The 9948-nt window shown below is 42.7% G+C and overlaps 1 long non-coding RNA gene across 1 annotated transcript in view; it reads left to right on the top strand.

Annotated features, from left to right (window-relative positions):
* Nucleotides 1-1040: 1040 nt before the first annotated feature.
* The window catches only part of LOC306923292, an 85532-nt gene continuing 76624 nt past the window's right edge, over nt 1041-9948 (top strand). The window contains exon 1 of the long non-coding RNA XR_013790014.1: nt 1041-1126. This is a non-coding gene — a long non-coding RNA (uncharacterized lncRNA). The remainder of the gene's footprint in view (nt 1127-9948) is intronic.

Below are 9948 nucleotides of genomic sequence, written 5' to 3'. Positions count from 1 at the left end.
TGGTTTGATGATGATGTCACGCACATACCCTCTATTGTTAATGGACCAAAATGGAAACAAGCCTTTATCTATTTTGTGTCTCATCCACTTGTTTGCTTTTTTTTCCTTTATTTATTTTTGCTTGTGTAGTGTTGTACTTTGTAATATTCATCAATAAAATATACAATCAATCAAATCTGAAGCCATACGGAAAGGTTGCCCAATATCATTCACCCAGCTGTCAAAGACACGGCTTCTCATTTTAGATTATATTATGGAACAAAAGAGATTGTTCTATTGCTAAAATGATGGGGGATAATATTTGTACATTTGGAAAGAAAAGTGCAAATCTAACAAGCAAACAAAATAGTCTGCACAATTGCTGATAGTGTTGTCAAAAAGTCAAATAAGGGCAGATATATCGGCCAAACCGATATCTCGGTCGGCTTCTAGTACCAACAGAAAATGCAATGTACTGCTCAGTAAGGGACTACAGTATAAACTCGCACATGTTCAGACACTTGTCCATGGCCAAGACTGTGTGCTTCCACACACACAGTTGTACACAGTCTTGGATCTGGCACGCACGCACGCACGCACGCACGCACGCACGCACGCACGCACGCAACACACACTTCCTCTCTCTATCCAGTGTTAGCATCACAGTCCCTTGTGTAGCCCAGTGAATTACTGCTGTTCAGACGGTTAAAAGTGGATAAACAAAATGTGCTTTCGTATTCGCTACATCGAGGGGGTTGTGCGTATTTTATGGAAATGGAACATCACTGACACACACACACACACACACACACACACACAATTATTCAACGTCTAGGTACCCCTATCCCCATTCCCCACACAAGTGGGAAATCTGGGTGGGGAATGTAATGCACAAAAGTAGAATTCCATTCAAATGACTTAAACAATAAATGTCTTTGTGCAACACAATTGGGTTGTTAAAAACATGAAGGATATGTTTTGTGTTCCTTTTCCCCAGGGGAGGCTGACTGAACACCCTTCTTCTCAACAATGCCCTGCATTCACTCTGACACAGTTCTACATTCAGATCCAGGGCTGCATGTACAACTGTGTGTGTGGAAGCACACAGTCTTGGCCATGGACATAATGAACATGTGGGAGTTTATAGGTAAGTCCTTTACTGAGCAAGCAGTACATTACATTTGCTGTTGGTACTAGAAGCCGACCGAGATATCGGTTTGGCCAATATATCTGCCCTTATTTGACTTTTTGACAACACTATCAGCAATTTATTGTGCAGACTATTGTATGTTTGCTTGTTCATTGTATAATGTAATTATATATATTGTAGTTTAGATTTCTTTTTGCACACTTTTATTGCCTTATTTTATGGTCTACAAACAATCAGCAGACGGATGAATTTTGGCCATACTGCATAGCACTGACTGCAGCTCTAGCTGGGATGATGGAGTGCAGAATCCAACTCTTTCCATGCACTCCCTGACCTCCTAGGTTTCACGTTTCCATGGTAATCATGCAGCTGATGCCGTCGTTATCCCAGTGTGAATCACTTGTAGCTACAGTAGCATCGTAGCATGTAGAAGATCCATGGCTTGTTCAAGGGCAGCCTGACATTCCATCTTTCTCTAGTGGGCCCCCATCTGGTGTCTATCGTCATGGTTGGTGGATTACATGTTGAATCCCGTATTCTTTACACGCACCTGCACCTGCGCATGGGTCCATGTTTGTACGCACGCACGCACACACACACACACACACACACACACAGCAGAAAGATTATTAGTCATGGCTTTTAGAGATATTGTCTAGTTATTATATGTCCTCGGGGTGGTGTGTGTGTGTGTGTGTGTGTGTGTGTGTGTGTGTGTGCGCATGTGCGCACGCTCTCTTGAGACTATCTACAATGACAGTGACCTAACCCTAATCAATACTTAGGTTCAAAGGGTATTCTGGTGATGGGGCACTAAGGGGTGTGTGTGAGTTTAAGACTTGATCAATTCTAGGGTTCAGAGAGCACATCTGGAAACTGGGACGCACGCACACATGCTTAGACATGCAAGCACACACACACACACACACACACACACACACACACACACACACACACACACACACAATGGATCAGAATGTCTAACTGAAGTTTGATTTCCTTGGTGGGAAGAGGTAATTTAGACATGAGGTTGCGACCCACGGTATTATATGGCTGACCATAGAATAACCAAGCTGGCTCCCTGATAACTACTGGGACTTGATATGTCGATACTGAAGCTATGATCCAGTGCTGAAGACAAAAATCATTATTCCATCTTCTTTATAGTCTAGGCCTTTGTCCATCTCGCTCTACACAATTCCTAAATGTATAATCATTTCACATTATGCACATAAATACTGTACATGTAACCATTGAAGTTGGACATTTAGTTTTGCTCATCCTGAACATTCTCAAGACCCTAGGCTACTGTATACTTTGTCGTACTTAAATTGCGAAAATAGCAGCTCTTATAAGCTCACAGTGCATTTCAAATGTAAATGGTGCATTTATATAGCGCCTTTATCCAAGGCGCTTTACAGACACATTGTGACCTCGTAGATGTTCTATAAATACGTTGGCTATAGAAATGTTTGCTATAAATGGGTTTGTCTATTATTGGCCAAATGTTTGCCTGCTGTGGCGTGCCCAGAATAGTGAGGCTAGTGTTCACGCGGTGAGGCCAAATGGCTCCATATCAGTGCCTTATAGCTCAGAACAGATGAAGAAGGTCAAGGCCTTAAGACCACCCAGGTGTCATGGGGAAACTAGCTCAGCGTCAGCGCGTAGCGGACGGAACAGAGCAGCAGTGTCTTCCTCACCACCAACAAGTAACATATGCTGGAGGTCTATGGCCTCAGCCCTGTTACATTTGACCTGCAGACTCCCTCCATCTGCCTTTTTTACCTTTTTATAGCCTTTCACGTCTGTATACAAATAGTCCTTTTCATGTGCGTTATGTCAGTGTTTAATTCTGTCTGGATAGTATACAGAGAGAGAGAGAGAGAGACAGGAGGGGCCCAGCTGTGGCACTGATAGGCAAGGCTGTCCGACGCAAAGAGAGAATGCGTGTCGAATTCAAATCCGCCTCTTTTCAGCGATCCCCGTGGGGACAGCTCATTTCTAGTCATGACTTGTGGTCTGTCTGTTGCATAATTGCACACACTGATTCAGGCCGCTTTACCCCAATCACCTGCAACATCCCGCTATGCGTGGTTGACTGCACCGCTCACAGTGTGTTGTCGCAAACCCCAGAGTCCCCGAGTCCATAGTGGTATAAGCAGCGTGGCAGATGGCTCCAGATGCCTTCCAGTCCAGATGGTGACATCAGATCCTCTGCAAAACAATAGCGCGAGGCTGCGAGCCCCTGAGAACACGCTCTCACCATCACACCCAGGGTGGAGCTGTAATGGATGACATGGACTGGGATTACAGTAAAAGAGCTACTTTGAGGTCCATTTCTTTTTCTTACACCCCCATGTATTACTGCCTACTTAGTACTTACGGGCCACGGCGGAAACAAGACCCTGGGGGCTTTTAGCTTTTAGCTTTTTGATGAATTGAACAAGGTGGACCCTCTTGTAAACAAGTGTAATGCTTAATTGGGTCGTCCACTCACAGTTAACAGTCTTTGTATTGAGTTTGTGCTTGAAATGTACTGTAATTCTGCAAACTGTTAATACATATTTCAATCAATCAAAAATAGCATACATTTGACTGTACTACTTGTACCGCTAATAATCATGTTAAAAAAGTCTTAAATCAATCAATCAATACTTCATCACTAACATCACCATACACGTATGTCCTGTTAATATTATCTCTTATTTTGGAGAGGCGCTATAGCCCCTCCTACATCCAGCTTTTGGTTGCCGTCCACAAACTTCATCTTAAACAAGCATTAAACTGGGGGAGGGGCTACGACAGGGCCGGATTTAGCCAGCCCCACTCAGGTGGGCAGACAGAATTGTAAGGGGGGCGACTCCGCCGGCGCGGGTGGGGTGTAGGGGTGGGCGATATGGACAAAAGTATTATCACGATATTTTTTCAAGCCGTATCACGATAAACGATATTATCACGATATTTTTTTGCGCGTTTTTGAGGGGCGCGGGTTTAATGTTTGTTTTTAATTCAATGTTTGTTTTAAAAAACGCCATTGACAATGTTTGTTTTGTCCCTAACACAAACATTAAATCCCATTAACAATAAAGAGAATTGAATGTTTGTTTTGACACAGTTTGTTTTACATCATCATTACATCACATCATAGCAATCAGAGCGCCCCTCACTTCACACAGGTGTGATTTACAGTACAATGTAACAAAAACTAAAATAAATACCATTTAGTAGACCCTCCAGAAAAACGCGGGCAAAAATATTATTATTTAATATTGATTATGCGATGGAATATGCAGGGTTTTATGTGAATTTATGCAGCAAAATATGATATATAATATAATCACTTTTGAAAAAGTGATTAACCTACACCCTATGGTATTGGTTCTCAAAGTGGGGTCCAGCAGTTCCAGGAGGTCCCCAGCTAAATTTATGAATATCATAAATATCTATTTAACCACTTTAATCATACACATTGGCTACTTGAAAATAGCCGATCTACAAGCTCACACACAAAATATTTTTTCAGATTGGGGTCCACAAATACATATTAATTTAGGGGTCCTTGATTGAGTGAGCAGAGCCATGCAAAACGTCTGCCTTTCATGATTTTCAAGGCAAAAAAAGCAAAGCTTTGTCAACACTCTGCCTTAATGTACTGCTCTTCAAGGCAAAAGGAATACCTCATGTCATTCCTTAGATAAGTGAAACTCCGGTTTATGTTGTGGTTTTACTCTCTCTATTAGGGATTTAAAATGTTATGCTTGCAAGTGTTGATCCCATCTGCTTCCATGGAATACTATAACGTCATGAGTTGGTTTGCTGGATACGTTTTTGAACGTGGCGACTGAGTTTACAAGGAGTAGCCTATCATCAATGGACGCACGTCGCATAAAGTAGGATTCACTTTAAATTGTCATTATGAAAGTTTCTTGAGTTTTGGCGGAGCTACATTATAGACTGAGCAAGGGAGGAGAAGACTGACGGAGTGTACAGCGCAAGTCAGCACACACACACACACACACACACCGCGTGTGTTTTGCAAACTATGAAGTGGCTGTCGGCGAAACCGTAGGAGTTTAAAAATATTTCAAAATAATGTTCGTCCTTGTCCCTTACGGACGGAGAATCCGAAATAGTTCCATACCACTGCTGTACAGTTCTTTTTGGGAACTAGCCCTTCCTCAACCTCCACTCGCTCGACATCTGAGTATAATTGCCTGTCCATTTCTTTCGTCTTTCTTTACACATTATTCTGTGCGCCGTGTGCGGAGCGCAGTGAGTGTAGACAAACTCCTGCAGTGCTTCCCTCTCTGCTCAGAAGAAAGGGGCGGGGACTTTGGGAGTGCTCAGGAAAGGGGCGGGGACTTTGGGAGTGCTCAGAACCCACCCGATCTATAAGCAAACAATGCCTTCCATTGCGGTGCAGTAGCGAAGCGTTGTTAGCTTGTAGATTTGTTATTTTTGGTGAACGAAACCGTCGTACTGCAGAAGTATAAATTACACATCATAGAACGTGCATGCGCTGCATCTGATGGAGTGAATTTATCGTGATGGAAACGATAACTCTAAAAAGCCGTATCTCTGGAGACGTTGTATCGTCCCGACGATATTTATCACCATATCGAACAAACCCACATTGGGTGGGCAGGACGCACGTTTGGGTGGGCTATGCCCACCCCTGCCCCCCCCTAGAACCGGCCCTGGCTACGGACGTTACTACTCTGCCACAAGTCCCACAACGTTACTTATGCTGCATTCACACGGGCAGATGCAAAAGATTCACAGACGTGTATTTGTTAGCAGCTCAACCACTGTAACGATTCAACACAGATACAATGAATTACTCACCTTACCTAATTAAGTGACAGATGCATGGTTTTCATATCTAAATATGGTCGCTATTTGTCAGCGACTAGCGCTGACTGAGTCTAAACAAATCACTTTCCCTTTCAGTTTCAGTGGAATGTTGTGCCAGGACTCTATAAATTCCTGTCTCAGCTGTTGGTACGCAAATGCGTCTGGCATGCCTTTGATCTGTCGCGCCTCCAACATTTTCACGATGCATGCGTACTGGCGCACCTTTTATGCATATAACCCATTGGTCTAAACCATATTTTGCTTGTTGCCTGGGATTTCAGCTGGTCTGGAATGGCTGGGCCTGTATGAAACACTAGACAAATGATAATGATAATTATTATTATTTTATTTATTTATTTCAAAACAATGTTCCAAAGTGCTTCACAGAGCAAAGTTAAAAAACGACAAACGACATGTCAAAAACCGTTAAGAAAGAAAAAACAAATAGCAGCATTTAAATAATATTATGTACATGCACTTAAAGCAGTGATTACCTGTGTGCCGCGGCACTTTAATGTGCCGTTTGAAATGCCCAAGTGTGCCGTCAAAGAAATCGAACAAATGTAACACCTGCCCCGACAAGGCGACAACAATAGCTGGGCTGACGTCCTTGACACATTGTCCATCACGGACACAAAGACAATCGCCAGTCCATTCAATTCAGTGAAGCGAGCCTCTGCATAGAAATGCTAATTGTCTCCACCAGGCCGAAGGCATGGGGAGAGAGTATGTTTTGAACTCCGTCCGTGTGTGTGTGTGTGTGTCCGTCCTTCCGTCCGTCTGTGTACAGCTAATCTCCGGCACCGTTAACCCGGTCGATGCCAAACTTTGCACACACACTCCCTGGATGCCAACGATGAACCTCTGCCCCACATTTTCGGCCTCTTATAGCGCCACCATGAGGCAGCTTTTCACATTTTTTACCTAAAACTGCACCGATCTGCGTGAAACGTTGCATGCACACTCCCTAGAGACCAAGGACAAACCTTTGACCTGCATTTTCCGCATCTGCCTTTTATAGCGCCACCAGGAGGCCGAGTTTTGTAAAACACATTTTTTGATATTAGTCCTCCAGATTCTGTCCAAAAATCTCACAAATCGTTACACAGTATCTCTATGGTCATGTGCTCAAGTTGGATCTGTCCGATATTTCATATTCCATCCTAATTGGCTATAATTGGCTTTCACAGTTTGCAAGATTGCCCCGTTTTGAACAAAAGCCTCAAATCATGAACGCGGCATGCAATTTACGTGAAATCTTTCACACATTTTCTTACTAGGCTGAAGAATATATCCCACCCTTTTCACATTGGCCTGTTATAGCGCCACCAACAGGTTAATTTTGGCAAAACACATTTTTGGAACAAAATGCCTCAAATCATCCAATTGCCATCAAAGGCGTATGAAGAGATGGCACCCTTTTCACATTGGCCTATTATAGCGCCACCAGGAGGCCACAACCTGACCTGCCCTGGTGGAGACCTGTGCCCCGAGGGGCACTTTTTCTAGTTTATCATGGCTTTAGCCTTTGTCTACACGGGGGCATCACCTGTACTTGCCTGGAAGCACTGTATAAAAAAACGCCGCTTTATGCCTCTGTGCGTTCCCGCATAGACTCTAACGCCTCGGCCTGGCTTGCTGCTTTAGTTTGCGGGTGTCGAACAGAGCTGATCTACAAGCCCACACTGTGTTGCATTAGTGATGTGTGGTGGGTTTTCAGATTCGCTGGGGCGGCGGAGCTACGGCTTAACTTTACTACACTACGGGCGCGTTCTGAAATACCGCACCGGAGCACACTCGCCTAAAGGTAACAAGACAACTCACCCCTAAACTCACTTTTGGTGAGTTGTCCAGACAACTCACCCCTAAACGTGAAGACATCTCACCCCTGCTTTTTTAGGGGTGAGATGTCTTCACTTTCCGGGGTGAGATGTCTTCACTTTTGGCCACTTTCGGGGTGAGATGTCTTCACGTTTAGGGGTGAGTTGTCAGGACAACTCACCAAAAGTCTGACTGAATATGTAGCCTTTGAGCTATACTTTACTGAATATTTCACAAGAATATAACACAAGAGTCAAATGTACGGTCAAATGTAATGTAGTTTATTTAAATATAGAAACATTGTAAACAAAGTTCAAACAGCAGTTTGTACAAAAAATATAAAAAAAGGTAAACATCAAAAGTTTAGAAAAACATCAGTTTGTACAAAAAAATATAGAAAAAAGTTAAGTATAGAAAAAATGTAAACTAAAAAATATAGTAAAAAGTTGTCATAAAAATAAAAAAAAACATCAGTTTGCTACAAAAACACTAAAAAGTTGTCATATCTACAAAAATAAAGAAAAAAGTTGTGCTGTGTGCAGTGCAGTGTGCTGTCCCATTTTGGTCAAAAGTTGTGCACTAAAAAGTTGTCATATCTACAAAAAGAAAGAAAAAAGTTGTGCTGTGTGCAGTGCAGTCACTGCAGTGTGCAGTGTGCTGTCCCATTTTGGTCAAACGTTGTGCAGTGCAGTGTGCTCATCTCCACACTGTATTGACTTGTGCTTTGGTTTGAAATGTAGCCATTCTAATTAGATTTTGGTTGTGCGTTCAGCCAGTTCATCCATTCATATCCATCGTTACAAATAAAAGGATGTCTGTTATCTTATCAATTGTGACATTCTTTTTCCAGGATGTGAATGTGTTCCATAGACTGTAAATAATAAGTGCATTCGTGAAGTGCCTGCAAATATATAATCTCTTTCTCTCTCTCTCTCTCTCTCTCTCTCTCTCTCTCTCTCTACACACATGCATGCACGCATTTACACAGGCTCACTCACTCACTCACTCACTCACTCACTCAATCTTCCTCTCTCTCGGGCATGTGCTGTTCTGCGGCAATACAATATAAGTACCCAAGCCGAAGACAATAATTGTTTTGGGATTGCTTGATAATATGAAAATGCATGAAGCTGAAACCGATGACAATAATTGTTTTGGGATTGCTTGCGACTATATGAAAAGGCACGAGGCATTTCAAATTAAAAGCCCTCCAGTGATTCAGCCAGACATTGCGGTTTCTAGGGCTGCATGGCCACACTGTTTTGGTCCAGACAAAAGCAATTGCTGTGTCTACACAGTACTTAGTCCTACCTTCAATACGAAAACTTCTCAAGTCTGTGAAGATTTGTGCCTCATTTTCACGATTTTTCAAAAATAGCAGATCTACAAGCTCTTATGAGCTTGTAGATCTGCTATTTTTCAATAGCTAAAGTATAACATAACGCTTGAAAACACCAAAAGGGGTTCCCGCCCTAAATGAGTTAAAGGGATACTTAGCCCCAAAATTTATATATTTCTCTATAAAGTTATATAAGAAGTCTGAAGCCTTGTATGTGCGAAAATATTTAGTGTATCTTCCCCTGGGGTACTAGGATCAAATAGTGAGATATATACAGTACATGTATTGCAAAAGAGAATAATTCATTAGTAAATAAATAAAAACATAGCTAACCCACGATACCACCTCTAGTGGCGGATCATGGAATTGGTTTTAACGATTCCCTCTTAGTGGTCGACCGATTCCTTAGCGGTTCTCTTTCACGACTCCTCTAGGCCGGGGTTCCAAATGGACCCTTAGAGGTGTGTACAAATGGAACCAAATGGACCCTCCCGGGTTCCATTTGTACACACTAGAACGTGTTTCAGAAACGGTTCCACATGTGAGAGAACCCATTCCGGTTCCTCAATGCTGGTCCCGGTTCCCTCGGTTCCAGATCCCAACCCTAGTCTACTCTCTAGTCTCTACACAAAAAAATAGCTGGTGCCCCCAGAGGCCCCCAGAGGCACAAACAAATAAAGAAAAAATAAGCATTTTCTTTGTACCCAGGGGTTTCCCAGATTGTTGGAATATAAATTACTAAACAGGTTGGTATAATGTTTTCATTCAGCAGTGTACGGAGTAGTGGAGTTGAGTAAGGTCCAGG

This window comes from Electrona antarctica (assembly GCF_951216825.1).
Source record: "Electrona antarctica genome assembly, chromosome: 5".
Taxonomy (NCBI): domain Eukaryota; kingdom Metazoa; phylum Chordata; class Actinopteri; order Myctophiformes; family Myctophidae; genus Electrona; species Electrona antarctica.
Note: the sequence above shows the minus strand (reverse complement) of the source record. Positions and strands in the feature narration are given on the sequence as shown.